This window comes from Macaca thibetana, chromosome 10 (genome assembly GCF_024542745.1).
Source record: "Macaca thibetana thibetana isolate TM-01 chromosome 10, ASM2454274v1, whole genome shotgun sequence".
Lineage (NCBI taxonomy): Eukaryota > Metazoa > Chordata > Mammalia > Primates > Cercopithecidae > Macaca > Macaca thibetana.
Window position 1 is genome coordinate 85,382,293 of NC_065587.1, and position 19,581 is coordinate 85,401,873.

At 40.9% G+C, this 19,581-nt stretch overlaps 2 protein-coding genes across 3 annotated transcripts in view; one reads left to right on the plus strand and one right to left on the minus strand.

Annotated features, from left to right (window-relative positions):
- LOC126929186 (eukaryotic initiation factor 4A-I-like) overlaps positions 1-19,581 on the minus strand; it is a 515,423-nt gene that overhangs the window by 486,330 nt on the left and 9,512 nt on the right. The gene's annotated exons all lie outside the window — the stretch shown is intronic.
- The window catches only part of DSTN (destrin, actin depolymerizing factor), a 1,228,633-nt gene that overhangs the window by 287,644 nt on the left and 921,408 nt on the right, over positions 1-19,581 (plus strand). The window lies entirely within an intron of this gene.

Genomic DNA, 19,581 nt, shown 5'->3' on the forward strand with positions numbered 1-19,581 from the left:
TTATCTGGGAATTTCACTCCTTTCTACATACCCAACAGAAATGCGTACATGTGTTCAGCAAAAGTTATGTATATAGAGACCATAGCAGCATTATTTGTGACAGCACAAAACTGAAACAACCCAAATGTTCTTCAACAGTAGAACAGACAATTGTGGTCTGTTCACATCATAGAATACTACTTAACAGCAGAAATCTAATATTAAAGGCAAAAACATGGATGCATCTCACAAGCATAACATTACGTGAAAGACTCCAGGCACCCAAAAGTATGTACTTTAGGATTCCACTGATATGAAGTATAAGAACAGGCAAAGCTAATCTACATTGCTAACAGTCAGAAGAGTCGTAATCTTGGTCCGGGAGGGATTAGTGGCTGGAAGTGGGCACTGAGGCTGCTGGGGAGCTGGTGATGTTCTATTTCTTTATCTTGTTGCTGGTTACTTTGTTACAATCATGGGTTCAGTTTGTGAAAATTCCCCCCAGCTATACACTTAAGATTTATTCTGTATGTATATTATTATTTTTTTAAATTTACTTACTCTTTGTTTTTGTTTGTTTGTTTGTTTTTTGAGATAGAGTCTTGCTCTGTTGCCAGGCTGAGTGCAGTGGTGCCATCTCAACTCACTGCAACCTCTGCTTCCTAGGTTCAAGCTATCCTCCTGCCTCAGTTTCCTGAGTAGCTGGGACTACAAGCACACGCCACCATGCCCAGCTAATTTTTGTATTTTTAGTAGAGACGAGGTTTCACCATGTTGGCCATGATGGTCTCAATCTCTTGACATCGTGATCCACCCGCCTCAGCCTCCTGAAATGCTGGGATTATACCGTGCCTAGTCTATTTATTTTTATTTAAGCTCTGAGGTACATGTGCAGGATGTGCAGGTTTGTTGCATAGATAAACATGTGCCATGGTGGTTTGTTGCGTCTATCAACCCATCACCTGGGAATTAAGCCCAGCATGCATTAACTATTTTTCCTAATGCTCTCCCTTCCCTTACTCCACCTTCCGACAGGCCCCAGTGTGTATTGTTCCCCTCCTTGTGTTCATGTGTTCTCACTGTTAAGTTCCTACTTATAGGTGAAAACATGCAGTGTTGGTTTTCTATTCCTGCATCAGTTTGCTGAGAATAATAGCTTCTAGCTCCATCCATGTCCTCGCAAAAGACATGATCTCATTCCTTTTTACGGCTGCATAGTATTCCTATGTTCTGACTGGTATTGCCTAGATTTTCTTCTAGCGTTTTTATAGTTTTGGGTTTTATGTTTAAGTCTTTAATCCATCTTAAGTTAACTTTTGTATAAGGTGTAAGGAAGAGGTCCAGTTTCAGTTTTCTGCAGATGGTTAGCCAGTTCTCCCAGCATACTTATTAAGTAGGGAATCCTTTTCCCATTGCTTGTTTTTGTCAGGTTTGCTGTAGATGTGTGGTCTTATTTCTGAGTTCTCTATTCTGTTCTATTTGTCTAAGTGTCTGTTTTTGTACCAGCACACTGCTGTTTTGGTTACTGTAGCCTTGTAGCATAGTTTGAAGTCAGGTAGTGTGATGCCTCCAGCTTCATTCTTTTTGCTCAGGATTGTCTTGGCTATAAAAGCTCTTTTTTTGTTCCAATTCTTCCTTCTAATTCTGGGAACAATCTCAATGGTAGTAAAATAGGAATAACTTTGAATCTATAAATTACTTTGGGCAGTATGGCCATTTTCACAATATTGAGTCTTCCTACTCACGAGCATGGAATGTTTTTCCATTTGTTTGTGTCCTCTCTGATTTTCTTGAGCAGTGGTGTGTAGTTCTCCCTTGAAGAAGTCCTTCATTTCCCTCATTAGCTGTATTTCTAATTATTTTATTCTCTTTGTAACAATTGTGAATGGGAGTTCATTCGTGATTTGACTCTCTGCCAGTCTGTTATTGGTGTATAGGAATGCTTGTGATTTTTGCACATTGATTTTGTATCCTGAGACTTTGCTGAAGTTGTGCATCAGCTTAAGGAGTTTTGGGCCTGAAATGATGGGGTTTTCTAGATATAGGATCATGTCATCTGCAAACAAAGACAATTTGACTTCCTCACTTCCTATTTGAATACACTTTATTTCTTCCTCTTGCCTGATTGCCCTGGCCAGAACTTCCAATACTATGTTGGATAGGAGTAGTGAGAGAGGGCATCCTTGTCTTGTGCAGGTTTTCAAAGGGAATGCTTCTAGCTTTTGCCCATTCAGTATGATATTGCCTGTGGGTTTGTCATAAATGGTTCTTATTATCTTAATGTATGTTCCTTCAATACCTATTTTATTAAGAGTTTTTAACATGAAAGAATGTTGAATTTTATCAAAGGTCTTTTCTGCCTCTATTGAGATAATCATGTGATTTTTGTCATTAGTTCCGTTTATGTGATGAATTACGTTTGTTTGCTTATATGCTTATGTTGAACCAACCTTGCATTCCCTGGATGAAGCTGGCTTGATCGTAGTGGATAAGTTTTTTGATGTGCTGCTGTATTTGGTTTGCCAGTATTTTATTGAGAATTTTTGCATTGATGTTTATCAGGGATATTGGCCTGAAGTTTTCTTTTTTTGTTGTATCTCTGCCAGATATTGGTATCAGGATGATGCTGGCCTCATAGAATGAGTCAGGGAGGAGTCTGCTTTTCAATTGTTTGGAATAATTTCAGAAGAAAGGGTATTAACTCCTCTTTGCACCTCTAGTAGGATTCAGCTGTAAATCCATCTGGTCTTAGGCTTTTTTTGGTTGGTAGGCTATTTCTCACTGCCTCAATTTGAGAACTTGTTACTGGTCTATTCAGGGATTAAGCTTCTTCCTGGTTCAGTCTTGGGAGGGCATATGTGTCCAGGAATTTATCAATTTCTTCTAGATTTCCTAGTTTATTTGCATTGATATTTATTATGTATGTATACTATTCTTCAATAAAACATTAAATAAAGTTAGAAAAAAATAAGAACTATTGAATAGAGAAGACAAAATTCATCTGTGTCCTAACTTTGCTGGGTGCTCCTTGACTATGTCATTTTATTTTCTATAGAATGTGCAAAAGGGGGATGTGAGACTGAATTTAGGTAATCAAATAGCATTGACTTTTCTTTTTTTTTGAGACAGAGTCTCACTCTGTGACCCAGGCTGGAGTGCAATGATACAATCACAGCTTGCTGCAACCTCAATATTCCTGACCTCAGGTGAGCTTCTCACCTCAGCCTCCCAAGTAGTTGAGACTATAGGTGTGCACCACCATCCCTGGCTAATTTTTTTGTAATTATTTTTTATAGAGAAGGGGTTTAATTGTGATGTTGCCCAGGCCGATCTCTGTCGGGAGACCCCCTGAAACTATTGCTACAGAATAAAAGATGAAATGCTTCTGATTATTGTAAATACAAAATTGCATGCAGGATTGTGTAAAGACAATGGCCAGGTTGGACTGCCAGAATGAGCCAACAGCGCGTGATGTGCTTCCCCCTGCAAAGAGCCTATGAACAGACTTGCAGTCAGGGAGGTTTCACATCACCAAGATTCCTATCCCAGAAAAGCAGATGTTCACAGTTCTGGGAATGGAATGCAACCCTCATGGAGAGCCTATAAACAGACGCATGGGGGGGCGCCTGTCCATATGGATAAAATAGGGCTATAAACGCCCTCATCTTGCCATGGCTCTTCTAGGCCTCTTTAGGGTTAAGGCATACTCCCTTCTGAGAAATTCTGGTCTAACCAGTTGTCTAACTTCACGTCCTGTTTCTATGAATTGTTTGTAACCAGCTTTTGCTGCAACTGTTACTGCTGATTAATATCTGGCTAATCATAGGTTATGGAAAGACTGTGTTCCTGTTTTAAGGCTCTGCTAGAAATTACTGATGCACACACTATATTGTAAATTCTTATCTCTGTACACTGTACTTCTGCATACAGATGTTATGTTAAAGAACTGCTTCATCCCCATGTGACCATCTCACCTCATAATCAAATTACCCTAAATCCCTCACTAACCTACCCTGCCTTAACTAAACTTAATAATAAATGCTGGCATATCCAGTGCATTGTTGGCACCACGGGACCAGAAGGCGGTGACCCCCCGGGACCCAGCTTTCACTATCTTGTGTCTATTATTTCTCGACCTGCTGATCCTCCTGGGAACAAAGAGAGAGCCCCGTTGCATTGTGGGCTGCTGATCAGATCCCGCAATATCTGGCACCCAATGTGGCCTTCTTTGTTCCTCGCTCAGTGCACTCCGAGTGTGGGTTTGTGACAACTAGTCTTCAGTCTTGACGGTAAGGTCTCCAGGTACACTTTGTCTGACTCTCCCCTCTTTTTGGGTTTGTCGACCGGTAATATTCCAGGATTATTATGGGACAATTGCAGTCTAAACACCAGGCTTATCTGTCTTTTATTAAACTTCTTCTTAAACAAAGTGGAATCAAGGCTGATTCCAATAACCTTATTCTCTTATTTCAGACTATTGAAAAATATTGTCCTTAGTTCCCTGACAAAGGTTCTATGGACCTGTTAGACTGGTATAGAGTTGGTGCCACGCTCTGCCAACTCATGAGAGATGGTGTTTTACTTCCTATTTCCGTTTGGACTGACTGGGCTCTTATTCATGTTGTTTCACTTCCTTTTCAGTCTGGTGATCCTCTTCAACTGCGACAAGTTAATGCGGATGGTGAACTGCTCCCTTTACCTTGGGTAGCTGACTCTCCTACTAGCCCTCCTCCTGATGATGAGGAAGAATTTGATCTCTCCTTGTTTTCTCCCCAAGAGGAGGAACCTGGTGATGATCCCCTCCCTCTGCCTCCTATCTTGGAACCTGTATATGTTAACTCTTCTTCTACTAAGCCATTGCCCCCTCTGCCAGAGGAGGACGTGTGGCATTAATCTAAGTGGCCTGTTTCTTTTTCCTCTTGTCCTTTTGGACCTCTCCCCTCTTCTAAGCCTACTGTTTATTTCGATGCTCTGGGACCCCTTCTTTCAGAGACTTGGAATCCTGCTTCCCCCTGGTCTGCGTCCCAGTGCCCTCACTCTCCTTCTCTTCCTCTGCCCCTGCACAATGGATGTGTGAGTCACCTGTTTGGGTAGAGCAGTGGCTGCTTTCCAAACACAAGTTGGAGGCGTTAATTAAAATTGTTAATGATTTACTACAAGCAAACACTATTGAGCCCTCCTTGTCTCCATGGAACTCACCTGTGTTTGTTGTACAAAAAAAGTCAGGAAAATGGAGAATGGTAAGAGACTTAAGAGCTGTTAATGCAGTTATTAAACCTATGGGGGTGTTACAACCCAGTATGCCGTTCTCCTCCATGATTCCTAAGGAGTGGCCTTTGATTATCATTGACCTGAAAGACTGCTTTTTTCATATTCCTTTAGACAAGTCAGACTGTGAAAAATTTTCTTTCACTATACCATCCATTAACAATTCAGCTCCTGCAGCTAGATATCAATGGAAAATTTTACCTCAAGGACTGATTAACAGTCCTACTATTTGTCAGTTGTTTGTTGGTACTGTGTTACAACCTATCTGACAGACTTTTAAAAATAATTACATTCTTCATTATATGGATGATATACTGATTGCTGCCCCCACTAAAAATGAATTAATTCAATGTTTTACCTCTTTAAAATTAGCTGTTGTCAATGCAGGACTTCACATTGCTCCTGAAAAATTCTACAGGTCACTCCTTTTCTGTGCTTAGGAATGCAGCTAGAAGCTCGCCCCATTAAGCCGCAAAAAGTCCAACTTCGTAGTGACAATTTAAACACCTTAAATGATTTTCAAAAATTACTAGGTGACATCAATTATCTCAGACCAACACTAGGCATTCCTACTTATGCATTATCTCATCTATTTGCCACTTTATCAGGAGATACAGATTTAAACAGTCCTCACTCTCTATCCGAACCAGCAAAACAAGAGTTGCCTTTTCTAGAACAACGAGTGAGAGAGGCACAAGTCTCTCGTATTGACCCAAATTTACCTTTACAATTTTTAGTTTTTCCTTCCATCCACTCTCCTACAGGACTTATACTACAAAGCGATTCTCTAGTTGAATGAATATTTCTTCCTAATTCAGCCTCTAAAACTCTTTCAATATATCTTGATCAAATAACCACTTTGATTGGGTTAGGATGTCAATGTATCACTAAAATTTCTGGCTTTGATCCAAACATTATCATGGTCCCTTTGTCAAAAAATGAAGTTAAAAATGCCTTTTCTACATCTTTGCGCTGGCAGTCTAATCTGGCTGACTTCATGGGCACTATTGAGAGTCATCTGCCTAAGTCAAAATTCTTTCAATTTCTACGAAATATTTCCTGGATTCTACCAAAACTTACTCATTCATCACCACTAGAGACAGCCGTTACCATTTTTACTGATGGATCCAGTAATGGAAAGGCAGGGTATGTAGGACCAAAAGATAAAGTGATTTCTAATTCATATGCTTCTGTACGAAAAGCCAAGTTGTTTGCTGTTATCTCTGCATTGCAGGATTTTGGTTAGCCTCTTAATGTTTTCTCTGACTCAGCTTATGTAGCCCATGCCACTAAGGCAATAGAAATAGCTGCCATCAAAAATATTGCTGACACTAATCTGTTTTCCTTGTTCTCTTTGTTACAAAAAACTGTCAAAAACCAAAACCATCCTTTTTTTCATCACTCACATTCATTCTCATACTAACTTGCCTGGACCTTTATCCAGTGGTAATCATAAAGTTGATACTCTAGTTTCTCTAGCCATTACAGATGCAGAACAATTTCATCAACTTACTCATACTAATGCCTCAGGTCTTAAACATAAATATTCTCTCAGTTGGAAACAAGCTAAACAAATTGTACGACACTGTTCTCAATGTCAGGTTCTTGTCTTACACAATCTCCCGGAGTTAATCGCCAAGGGGGAAATAATTCAAGAATGAGACAACAGTGAAAGAAAGCATGTTCATTAGAGCAACAGTGTACACAAAATGGCTGCTCTGTAGACAAAACCGAGCTATCCCATAGGTAGAGTAGCACAGAAGAGCATCTGTGGATTGCTGACTAGCTCTGCTTATACCCACTCTTATTTATGTGCTAAATAAGGGGGCAGGTTAAGGTTATTCATGAACAAGGGGTGGAGAGTTCCTGGAATCACACAAGGTAACAAACAGAATTTGTAAACTGTCAAGGCGCTGATGGGAGTGTCTTAGGCAAATGCAAATAAGCAGTGAGGGTAACTAGAGATGGCTTTCATCGCCATCTTGGTTCTAGCAGGTTTTCTTTGCCACATCCCGTCTTGATCAGCAGCAGGGAGACTGAGGCTCAGAAAACAAGTCCTGCTGATCTCCTACCTCAATCCCAGGGATGCATTAGATCTTCTGTTGTTTTTGTGATAATCACTGGAAAATTGCACAAGCACAAATACAGACATTTTAAAACCTTTTTAATTAAATTAATTAATTTATTTTTTGAGATAGGGTCTTGCTTTTCTGCTTAGGCTGATCTTGAATTGCTGGCCCCAAGTAATACTCCCACCTCAGTCTCCCAAGTAGCCAGGACTATAGGCAAGAGCCCCTGCACTCAGTTAAAAATGCAGATTCTTGACTGGGTGTGGTGGCTCACGCCTATAATCCCAGCACTTTGGGAGCTCTAGGTGGGCAGATCACTTGAGGTCAGGAGTTCGAGACCAGCCTGACCAACACGGTGAAGCCCCATCTCTACCAAAAATACAAACATTAGTTAGGCATGGTGGCACATGCCTGTAATCCCAGGTGCTTGGGAGGCTGAGGCAGGAGAGTCACTTGAATCTGGGACGCAGAGACTGCAGTGAGCCGAGATCACACCACAGCATTCCAGCGTGGGCAACAGAGTGACACTATCTCAAAAAAAAAAAAAAAAATTGCAGATTCTTAAGACAGCCACAGAGATACCAACAACAGGGATTTCAGATCTTTACACTGCCATTAATACTTCATTGTATGCTAAGAGGCCAACTTTTTTCATCCATTGTTTTCATCAGATTGTCTAGTCATTGTACTTTCTGCTGGAATGTGACCCAGTTTTTAAATTTTTATTTAAAAAAATTAAAAAAGAGATTTTTAAAATTTTTATTTAAAAAATTAAAAAAAAAGAGATAAGAGTCTCCCTCTGTTGCTCAAGCTGGGCAGGCAGTGGCGCAATCTCAGCTCACTGCAATCTCTGACTCTCGGGCTGAAGCAATTCTCCAACTCCAGCCTCCTGAGTAGCTGGGATTACAGGCGTGCACCAACATGCCTGGCTAATTTTTGTATTTTCAGTAGCGATGAGGTTTCACCACGTTGGACAAGCTGCTCTTGAACTCCTGACCTCAAGTGATCCACCCACCTAGGGCTCCCAACGTGCTGGGATTGCAGACATGCGGCCCAGCCCTCTTCCAGTTTTCTTAATTCAAATTCCCAAGAATCCCCAGGCCCAATTTTTCCTAGGCTGATGACAAGCCTATGCACTGACTAAAGGGCTGTTCAATTGGGTGGCTTCTCCTGGACTCATCAAATGTGGTGCTGGTGAGTCAGTGCCATATGATAGAAATCTTTTGGCAACTTTAGCATTAGGGGTCTGTGTGCAGTTTTTCCTAGAAGAGAGTGGTCTCCCCAGTACATAGACCCACTGTTTCTCCATCTTCCCTTCTTCCTTCAGTCCCGAAAGTCAAATTCTCAAAGCAATCGCTTAGCGTAAACTCATTTTTTTACCTATCTTGTTCTGAGTTCCACCTTCCTTCTGATCTAGGCATGGTCAACATTCAAATTTCAAATTTCCATGCTAGATAAAGGTAGGATGAGCCCTCAGAATTCTTGGCATATCCTGAACCTTCACTTGGGGCGCGAGTGTTCATTCCCTTTCAGTCCAATCATTCATGACGTCTGTTTGGCAGTAGCAACAATGGCTGTTTCATTAACTTTCCCTGCTGCCCGCTTTCTGGCAGCAATGCGAGCAAGCAGTGAAATGGCCAAATAGTGGTAGACAGGCGGGAGCACAGTGGAGGCAGAAGCCAGGGTGCTGAATAATGAGCCTATGAATAGCAAGACCTGACCGCACCAGGCTTGCTGAGCAGCCTGGAGGAGAGGATGGGCCCCTCTTGGCTGGGAGGGTGGATGCTAAGCTATGAGGAAACACCACAGGATTCACTGGCCTTGGCAGGGCTATAAAGACTCTGCTTTCACTTGAATAAACTCTTCTTGAACAACATCTCCTGTGTATTTCCACAAATCTGTTTTCTCAGAGTGTTCAGAATTCATTCCTTTTTGGTTCTTCTGCTGCTCAAAGGAAATAGAAACCCAAGAGATCAAACTTCTCAGTGTAAAATAAACACAATTCTTTTTGGACCTGCTAAGTCAGAAGAAAATGAGGCCAAAGAATGAATAAGGCACACAGCTAAAACAAATCAAATTGTAGCAAGCCTTCTCGCATACTCCCCTTTCTACCTGGTTGAATCAATGGATGGACATGTCACATCCTCTTTTCTCAGTTGCCAAGAGTTGCTTTATATGTTCTTACTTATAATGTATTTTGTTAGTTTTGCTCTTGGCTTTCCTGTCCAAAATCACTGTCCCTTCTCTTTACCCACAAACCTGTAGGCTTTCTCCATCTGCCCCATATCCCTTCTAAACTCAGTGATGACCTAATAAACATTTACACGCAACGGTGTCAATGACACATGATGTTAGAAAAGGTTACTGCTTCAGGGTCATCCCCAGCATGTTGATCCCCGCCAACTGATATTAATAATGGGTTTTGACCCTCCAACCCTACCTGCTAATGACTAAGATGCTCTATATGAAGCCCACTAAATATGTACAGCCAGCTGCAGCTGGGATTCAGACTTCAGCCAAGCTCTGAGCACACGTGTTTCCTTAAATCAGAGTTTCTTCCCCTTCACCAGAGAGAATGCCTGAGGACTAGCCTCCACTCCTCAGTTTCACCTTGTTTGCCCCATCAGTTAGTTGGAAGCTGATGTCTGGAGTCTTCAGGTACAGCACACTCTCAGCTCCCGAGTTAGTTCCAACCAAGGGTGGGCAGGTAGGCTGTCAGCAGCCATGTCTCACTATAGGGGAGGAAAACTTCCTCTGCCTTCCTAGGTTCTGGTGCTGGGTCTGAGAATTAAACTGACATAAGACAGATTCACAGTAAAAAGGCATACAAATTTTATTTAATATTTTTACATGCACAAGGGAATGCTTATAAGAAAAATAAATGCCCAAGGAAACAGTCAGGACCCAGAGCTTATATTGTAGGAATTTTTTTAAAGGAAGGATAAATTTGTGAAGAAGTGACAGGACAAATGGGTGTAGGCAGTAAATTGTGGGAAGTGTCTAGAAAATATATGGGGTAATAAGGGTTAGTTTAGTAGGTTCGTTTGTACAGATCCATTTGCCATTGACTCCCAATCTCTGGTGATAAGAATGCTCTTCTCTTCCCAGTACAAGGAAGGCACCTTTCTTATGGGAAACTTTATGACTTACTTTTATGTCAAAAGAGGGAGTGAGATCAGAAAGCCCTTTCTGCATCTGCTGTTTCTTAAGTTTCTTTAGCTCAGAATAATTAATAGGCCAAAGTGGCATATTTTGGTGTGGTATGTTCTGAACCCTTTCACTACCAGGAGCAGGTGCTTGGTTTTTTTGTCCTAGCCAACAAACCAAATAAGAATCCCAGTCCTCTCCTCCTGTTGGGAGGTAGCCCTGCACCCATAGCGTGTGCCACATGCCTCCCATTGTGGGCTCCACTCAATGAATGTGGATGACGCAACAGTGAGTAAAGGAGACATGCTTCTGCCTTCTTAGAACTCATGAATGTAAAGCCTATCTAAAATGTTTCCTGGTTAGGAAGAGAGAAAGAGGCCTTGGCCTCCCCAAGTGCTGGGATTCCAGGCATGAGCCACTGCGCCGGGCCTGAACAATTTGAGGTAAATTATACACATCATGGTCCTTTACTCCTAAATACTTTATTGATTTTGTAAGAATGAGGATATTCACTCTTGTTACCACACTATAGTTAAATAGTGCTAAGAGGGCTCAGAATGGAGGGATCTGATCTGCCTAGGGAGGCCAGAAGGTGCTTTCTTGCAAAAGTGGAAATTGAGCTAAAATCTGAAGGAAAGGAAGAACGGGTTAATAGGGATTGCAGAGGGAAAGAGCACCAAGCAGATGGAACAGCCTTCCCCCTGGAGGATGGGCACAGCTGTTCAAGAAGCTGAAAGCAACAACACCAGCTGGTGCACCCAGAGAGAGGAAGGTGGGGCCACACCACCAAGGGCCTTTCTTTCAGGCATAAGGACTGGACTTTATCATAAAGCGATTTCGCTAAATGGACAAAGACAAAGGGCAGGGGAGTTTCATGTATAGGCATGAACATTGTTGCAATGAAGGGCCATGGATGTAACATGGATAAAGAGGGGAGTGAAGGAATGGGAAGGCTGAGGGGAGAAAATATTTGGTCTGTGCACTCCATGCCCCCATGAAGTAGAAAGCTCAAGAAGCCACCTGGGCGGGTGGGGCATTTGCTGAGCTTGCCTTGGTCTCCTGGGGTGTGCTGTTGGGACACTGGGATCCTGGATCAGGGAGATCCTGGGCTGTGCGTTTGGGAGCCAGATTCAGAAGAAGAGCAGGTGGCATCAGGAGGTGCATGTGGGAAGTCCCTGAGAAGCTAGAACCAGGAGGCTTGGGAGCTCGGGGTGGCTGCGGAAGAAGGTCAGAGCAGGAACCCATTTACTGGCCTGGGTAAAGCTAGGAATACTTTTTAATATTTTGCTTAATATTACAAGTAAATATAAATATACTTATTTTCATTTACATACCATCTTTGACTATTATTTTTTTCCCTGAGAGGGATTCTTTTAAAACAATTTTAGAAATAATATCAAACTTGAAAACATTAAAGAAGTAAAAATATTAAAAGGAGTATCCAAAAACCCTTTTCTCAGATTGACCTCCTATTAACATTTTACCTTATTTGCTTTATTTACTTATTTATTTTTTGAGACAGAATCTTAGTGGCACGATCTTGGCTCATGGCAGCTTCCATCTCCTGGGTTCAAGCGATTCTGGTGCCTCAGCCTCCCAAGTAGCTAGGATTACAGGTGCACGCCACCACACCTGGCTAATTTTTGTATTTTAGTAGAGACAGGGTTTCACTATGTTGCCCAGGTTGGTCTCAAACTCCTGAGCTCAAGCAACCTGCCCACCTTGGCCTCCCAAAGTGATGGGATTAGAGGTGTGAGCCACTGCGCCAGGCCTGAACAATTTGAGGTAAATTATACACATCATGGTCCTTTACTCCTAAATACTTTATTTACTTTGTAAGAATAAGGATAGTCACTCTTGTTACCACACTATAGTTATCAACCTGCAAACTTATATCAATATATCGCTTTATCTGATCTACAGTGAAAACCCAGATTCCAACAGTTGACCTAGTAATTTCCTTTATAGCAGTAGTTTTTTCCCTCCAGTAGAGGATTCAATCTAAGGTCGAATATTGCCTTTAGCTGTTATGTTTCCTTAGCCTCCATTACTTTGGATAATTTCCATATATGTTTGGCTATCATTTTTAATATCCCAGTGTTTTCCTAGTTATCTTCCTCTTTTGTAGAATTATTGGAGCAAAGCTATAAACATTTGAGCATCTTTTGTAAAACAGACTGACATACCAGAATCTCTGGGACACATTTAAAGCAGTGTGTAGAGGGAAATTTATAGCACTAAATGTCCACAAGAGAAAGCAGGGAAGATCTAAAATTGATACCCTAACATCACAATTAAAAGAACTAGAGAAGCAAGAGCAAACACATTCAAAAGCTAGCAGAAGGTAAGAAATAACTAAGATCAGAGCAGAATTGAAGGAGATAGAGACACAAAAAATCCTTCAAAAAAATTAATGACTCCAGGAGCTGGTTTTTGGACAAGATCAAGAAAATTGATAGACTGTTAGCAAGACTAACAAAGAAGAAAAGAGAGAAGAATCAAGTAGATGCAATAAAAAATGATAAAGGGGATATCACCACCATTCCCACAGAAATACAAACTACCATCAGAGAATACTATAAACATCTCTATGCAAATAAACTAGAAAATCTAGAAGAAATGGATAAATTCCTGGACACATACACCCTCCCAAGACTAAACCAGGAAGAAGCTGAATCCCTGAATAGACCAATAACAGGCTCTGAAATTGAGGCAATAATTAATAGCCTACCAACCAAAAAAAGTCCAGGACCAGACGGATTCACAGAGGTACAAGGAGGAGCTGGTACCATTCCTTCTGAAACTATTCCAATCAATAGAAAAAGAAGGAATCCTCCCTAACTCGTTTTATGAGGCCAGCATCGTCCTGATACCAAACCCTGGCAGAGACACAACACAAAAAGAGAATTTTAGACCAATATCTCTGATGAACATCGATGTAAAAATCCTCAATAAAACACTGGCAAACTGAATCCAGCAGCACATCAAAAAGCTTATCCACCATGATCAAGTGGGCTTCATCTCTGGGATGCAAGGCTAGTTCAACATATGCAAATCAATAAACTTAATCCAGCATATAAACAGAACCAATGACAAAAACCACATGATTATCTCAATAGATGCAGAAAAAGCCTTTGACAAAATTCAACAGCCCTTCATGCTAAAAACTCTCAATAAATTAGGTATTGATGGGACATATCTCAAAATAATAAGAGCTATTTATGACAAACCCACAGCCAAATATCATACTGAATGGACAAAAACTGAAAGTATTCCCTCTGAAAACTGACACAAGACAGGGATGCCCTCTCTCACTATGCCTATTCAACATAGTGTTGGAAGTTCTGGCCAGGGCAATCAGGCAGGAGAAAGAAATAAATGGTATTCAATTAGCAAAAGAGGAAACCAAATTGTCCCTGTTTGCAGATGACATGATTGTATATTTAGAAAACCCCATCGTCTCAGCCCAAAATCTCCTTAAACTGATAAGTAACTTCAGCAAAGTCTCAGGATACAAAATCAATGTGCAAAAAATCACAAGCATTCTTATACACCAATAACAGACAAACAGAGAGCCAAATCATGAGTGAACTCCCATTCACAATTGCTTCAAAGAGAATAAAATACCTAGGCATCCAACTTACAAGGGATGTGAAGGACCTCTTCAAGGAGAACTACAAACCACTGCCCAATGAAATAAAAGAGGACACAAACAAATGGAAGAACATTCCATGCTCATGGATGGGAAGAATCAGTATCACGAAAATGGCCATACTGCCCAAGGTAATTTATAGATTCAGTGCCATCCGCATCAACTACCAATGACTTTCTTCACAGAATTGGAAAAAACTACTTTAAAGTTCATATGGAACCAAAAAGAGCCCGCATTGCTAAGTCAAATCTTAAGCCAAAAGAAAAAAGCTGGAGGCATCACACTACCTGACTTCAAACTATACTACAAAGTTATAGTAACCAAAACAGCATGGTACCAGTACCAAAACAGAGGTATAGACTAATGGAACAGAACAGAGCCCTCAGAAATAATACCACACATCTACAACCATCTGATCTTTGACAAACCTGACAAAAACAAGAAATGGGGAAAGGATTCCCTATTTAATAAGTGGTGCTGGGAAAACTAGCTAGCCATATATAGAAAGCTGAAACTGGATGCCTTCCTTACTCCTTATTCAAAAATTAATTCAAGATGGATTAAAGACTTAAATGTTAGACCTACAACCATAAAAACCCTAGAAGAAAACCTAGGCAATACCATTCAGGACATAGGCATGGGCAAAGACTTCATGTCTAAAACACCAAAAGCAATAGCAACAAAAGCCAAAATTGACAAATGGGATCTAATTAAACTAAAGAGCTTCTGTACAGCAAAAGAAACTACCATCAGAGTGAACAGGCAACCTACAGAATGGGAGGAAATTTTTGCAATCTACCCATCTGACAAAGGGCTAATATCCAGAATCTACAAATAACTCAAACAAATTTACAAGAAAAAAACAACCCTATCAAAAAGTGGGTGAAGGATATGAACAGACACTTCTCCAAAGAAGACATTTATGCAGCCAGCAGACATATGAAAAAATACTCATCATCACTGGCCATCAGAGAAATGCAAATCAAAACCACAATGAGATACCATCTCACACCAGTTAGAAAGGCAATCTTTAAAAAGTCAGGAAACAACAGGTGCTGGAGAGGATGTGGAGAAATAGGAGCAGTTTTATACTGTTGGTGGGACTGTAAACTAGTTCAACCATTGTGGAAGACAGTGTGGCGATTCCTCAAGGATCTAGAATTAGAAATACCATTTGACCCAGCCATCCCATTACTGGGTATATACCCAAATGATTATAAATCATGCTGCCATAAAGACACATGCACACGTATGTTTATTGCAGCACTATTCACAATAGCAAAGACTTGGAACCAACCCAAATGTCCATCAATGATAGACTGGATTAAGAAAATGTGGCACATATACACCATGGAGTACTATGCAGTCATGAAAAAGGATGAGTTCATGTCCTTTGTAGGAACATGGATGAAGTGGAAACCGTCATTCTCAGCAAACTATCACAAGGACAAAAAAACCAAACACCGCATGTTCTCACTCATAGGTGGGAATTGAACAATGAGAACACTTGGACACAGGAAGGGGAACATCACACACCAGGGCCTGTGGTGGGGTGGGGGAGGGGAGAGGGATAGCATTAGGAGATATACCTAATGTAATGACGAGTTAATGGGTGCAGCACACACCAACATGGCACATGTCTACATATGTAACAAACCTGCACGTTGTGCACCTGTACCCTAGAACTTAAAGTATAATAAAGACTGTCATATTTTTCCCCAAATGATTACTAGTTTATGTTACATGTACTATGTGACTATATCTGTTTTCCCACACATTTGACAGGAAATGTCTTTTGTTTTGTTTTGTTTTGAGACTGAGTTTCACTCTTGTTGCCCAGGCTGGAGTGCAATAGCGTGACCTTGGCTCACTGCAACCTCCGCTTCCCAGGGTCAAGTGGTTCACCTTCCTCAGCCTCCTGAGTAGCTGGGATTACAGGCACCTGAAACCACACCCGGCTAATTTTTTGCATTTTAAGTAGAGACGGGATTTCATCATGTTGGCCAGGCTGGTCTCAAACTCCTAACCTCAGGTGATCCACCCGACTCGGCCTCCCACAGGGCTGGGATTACAGGCATGAGCCACTGTGCCCCGCCAGCTGTGTCTTTTTGTTGGGGATGTCCATTCAGCAGATATCAAATGGAATGGTACCTCATTCTTATTCTGCTTTGCATTGCCTTCCGTGTAGGCATACGTTTCCCACAGCCTTTGTTATCAGATTTCCTCTTGTCTAAATTCTACCTGTCCATACCTTCTGAGGTTTGTTCTTAAAAGCAGAAACTGATTTTTTGTTGTTGTTGTTGTTAGTTTTTGGACTTTATTCCCACACAAATACCTATCAGAGTATTACAGAACAAGTGTTCCTAAAATTTTAGAAACTATTTTTATTTTTAAAATAAAGACGAGTAGGCATAGAGGGGGAGTGCACTAGCTCTTGTGGATGAAAACAAAACAAAACACCAAAAATCAGACATGTTTCCTATTTAATCTAGCTGGAGCTGGCCAGCTGTGGCAGTTTGACAGAATTGCAAGCAAAGTGGAAGAAAATCAAGAACTTGAAAGTCCACGGATTTTGTTTTGACAGAATGATACATACACAGATACAAATATTTTTAAAAGTTATCATCTGTCCAACAGTTTTTTTGGGGGGGATTTTCACTGCTTTCTTCAAATTCCATGTTACTAATTTTCCCAGAATCTTTGTAAAGAGATATCAAGGTAGATCTAAATTATACAGTTGTAGATGGGGGAGGGGGGCTAACCTAAGAAAACTTCCCTGGTGGTAAATAAGAACTATTTTTTGAATACATGCTTTTTATTATTCATTATTATATATTTTGAATAAATGCATTCATAGTATTCCAGGGAAATGCATAGGTTGAACAACAAATCGACATCTCTAGGATCAAAGCTACTTCTTTTGGAATTGTATGAAACATGAAGGATGTTTCATGAACTTTCTCAGCCCCACCACTCATGTCCTTGCCCAATTCTCTTGCAGGAAACTTTTTTTTTTGAGACGAAGTCTCGCTCTGTCGCCCAGGCTGGAGTGCAGTGGGGCGATCTCCGCTCACTGCAAGCTCCGCCTCCCGGGTTCACGTCATTCTCCTGCCTCAGTCTCCCGAGTAGCTGGGACTACAGGCGCCCGCCACCAGGCCGGCTAATATTGTTGTATTTTTAGTAGAGACGGGTTTTCACCGTGTTAGCCAGGATGGTCTCGATCTCCTGACCTCGTGATCCGCCTGTCTCGGCCTCCCAAAGTGCTGGGATTACAGGCGTGAGCCACTACGCCCGGCCCGCAGGAAACTTATTTTTGATGTACTTATACAAAAAAGGAAGGAGATAATTAAGTGACTGATAACATATTCATGTTGTGGAGATTTTATTTCTATAAAACTAAGTCAAAGAGTGTAAGCGTTTCAAATTTTGGCCGGGCCCGGTGGCTTATGCCTGTAATTCCAGCACTTCGGGAGGCCGAGGTGGGTGGATCACTTGAGGTCTGGAGTTTAACACCAGCCTGATCAACATGGCAAAACCCAATCTCCACTAAAAACACAAAAAATTAGCCGGGCATGGTGGCAGGTGCTTGTAATCCCAGCTACTAGGGAGAATCACTTGAACCCAGGAGGTGGAGGTTGCAGTGAGCCAAGATGGCGCCACTGCACTCCAGTCTGGGTGACAGAGCAAGACTCTGTCTCAAAAAATAATAATAATAATAAAATAAATAAATAAAGAAGTTTAAATTTTAATAAGTGTTCTACAGTTGTTTTGCCTGTCTACGAAGTTCATGGCAACTTATGATTTTATCAGACATTTTATTTGGCTGCCTGTTTCACCATACTCTTCCCAGAGCTGTATGCTTTTAATCTTCCTACTTTTAAAAGCTAATCTAAGAGTTGGCTGATAGACTAAAAATCCATTCTAAATTTTTCCTGCTAACTTTGCTAAATACTAACTAATAATAGGCCTAAAAATAAGTAAAACACATTATGGTGTTAAGTTAATCTACCTTTCTGGGGTACAGAGATTTCAATGTATTAGGTTCTCAGGATCACCAAATCAAATACCATTTACAAAAGTAGGAAATACAGAAAACTAATTTGTATGCAATTACAGCATGAGATAGGATTACTGATCATTGCTACTCCCGGTGATAAAGATGCACCAGAGACAGGTGGCATATCTCTAATCGATAATTAAGGGTGAGTCAACATCCAAGGTCAATTTGAAACTATCATACTTAAAAGCTGTTTATCAAGTCCCAGCTCGATATTCAAATCTATGGTGTATGTAGGGTTGAAGTGAAAAGATAATTGTGAAGATTACTTTATTTCACTGAAAAATAAAACAAGCTATTAATGATTAACTTTATTTTTTAGTATTTTAATAATCTCAGTAGCAAAGACAGAGAAAAGAGACAATTTTCTCTTTTTCATTCTTTTCAAAATTATTCCCAGGGATGCTGGCTTATTAAAATAATGTCAGTGGGCTTATTAACAACAGGATCTGTTGGGCCTTCAAGTCATCAAGGCAAGTATGTTCTTCTTAAATCATATCTATTGCTTGTTTATATGTCATTGATTTTGCAAATGCTTCATGAATGAGTCTTTTTTGCAAACTTTAATGTCTTCCTCTTCAAACAGAATAGCAACATTCAAAAGAATATTAAAATGAGAATCTCTGTCTTGCATTTCCAGCAATACTACCACAGGCTTAAAGCAAAAAACAAAAACAAAAACAAAACCAACAATAACAAATGCTGAATTCTCTCACATTTCATATTGAGGTTCTAGGTCATCCACGAAAAAACTGGTTGCTGATCCAACCAACACTCACCTGTTAGTTATAAAAGGGATACACAATTTTTTCTCCTACATTTCTTTTCCTTTTTTCTTTTTTTTATTTTTTTGAGATGGAGTCTCCCTCTGTCGCCCAGGCTGGAGTGCAGTGGCGCCATCTCGGCTCACTGCAAGCTCCGCCTCCCGGGTTCACGCCATTCTCCTGCCTCAGCTTCCCGAGTAGCTGGGACTACAGGCGCCTGCCACCAAGACCGGCTAATTTTTTGTATTTTTAGTAGAGATGGGGTTTCACCATGTTAGCCAGGATGGTCTCGATCTCCTGACCTCGCGATCCACCCGCCTCGGCCTCCCAAAGTGCTGGGATCACAGGCATAAGCCACCATGCCCAGCCGTTCCCCTATATTTCATCAACACCTTGCAGAAAGGAAAAGTGTTGCTTACCCTCATCTCCAGCCTAGTGAGAAGCGTACTGGGTGGGATCTTCTCAGTACATTTGTTTGGTGGAGTTTGAGGGTAATAAACATGTGAATGGTGACTTTAAAGTTCCAGTTCTGGTCACATGCCTCTGTCAATACATAAAGGCTGCCAACTCCTTACATCTTATCATCACCAACTTGTTACGGGTTGCTGGTTTACAAATCCACAAAACCTGTGGCGAGTTAGGGAA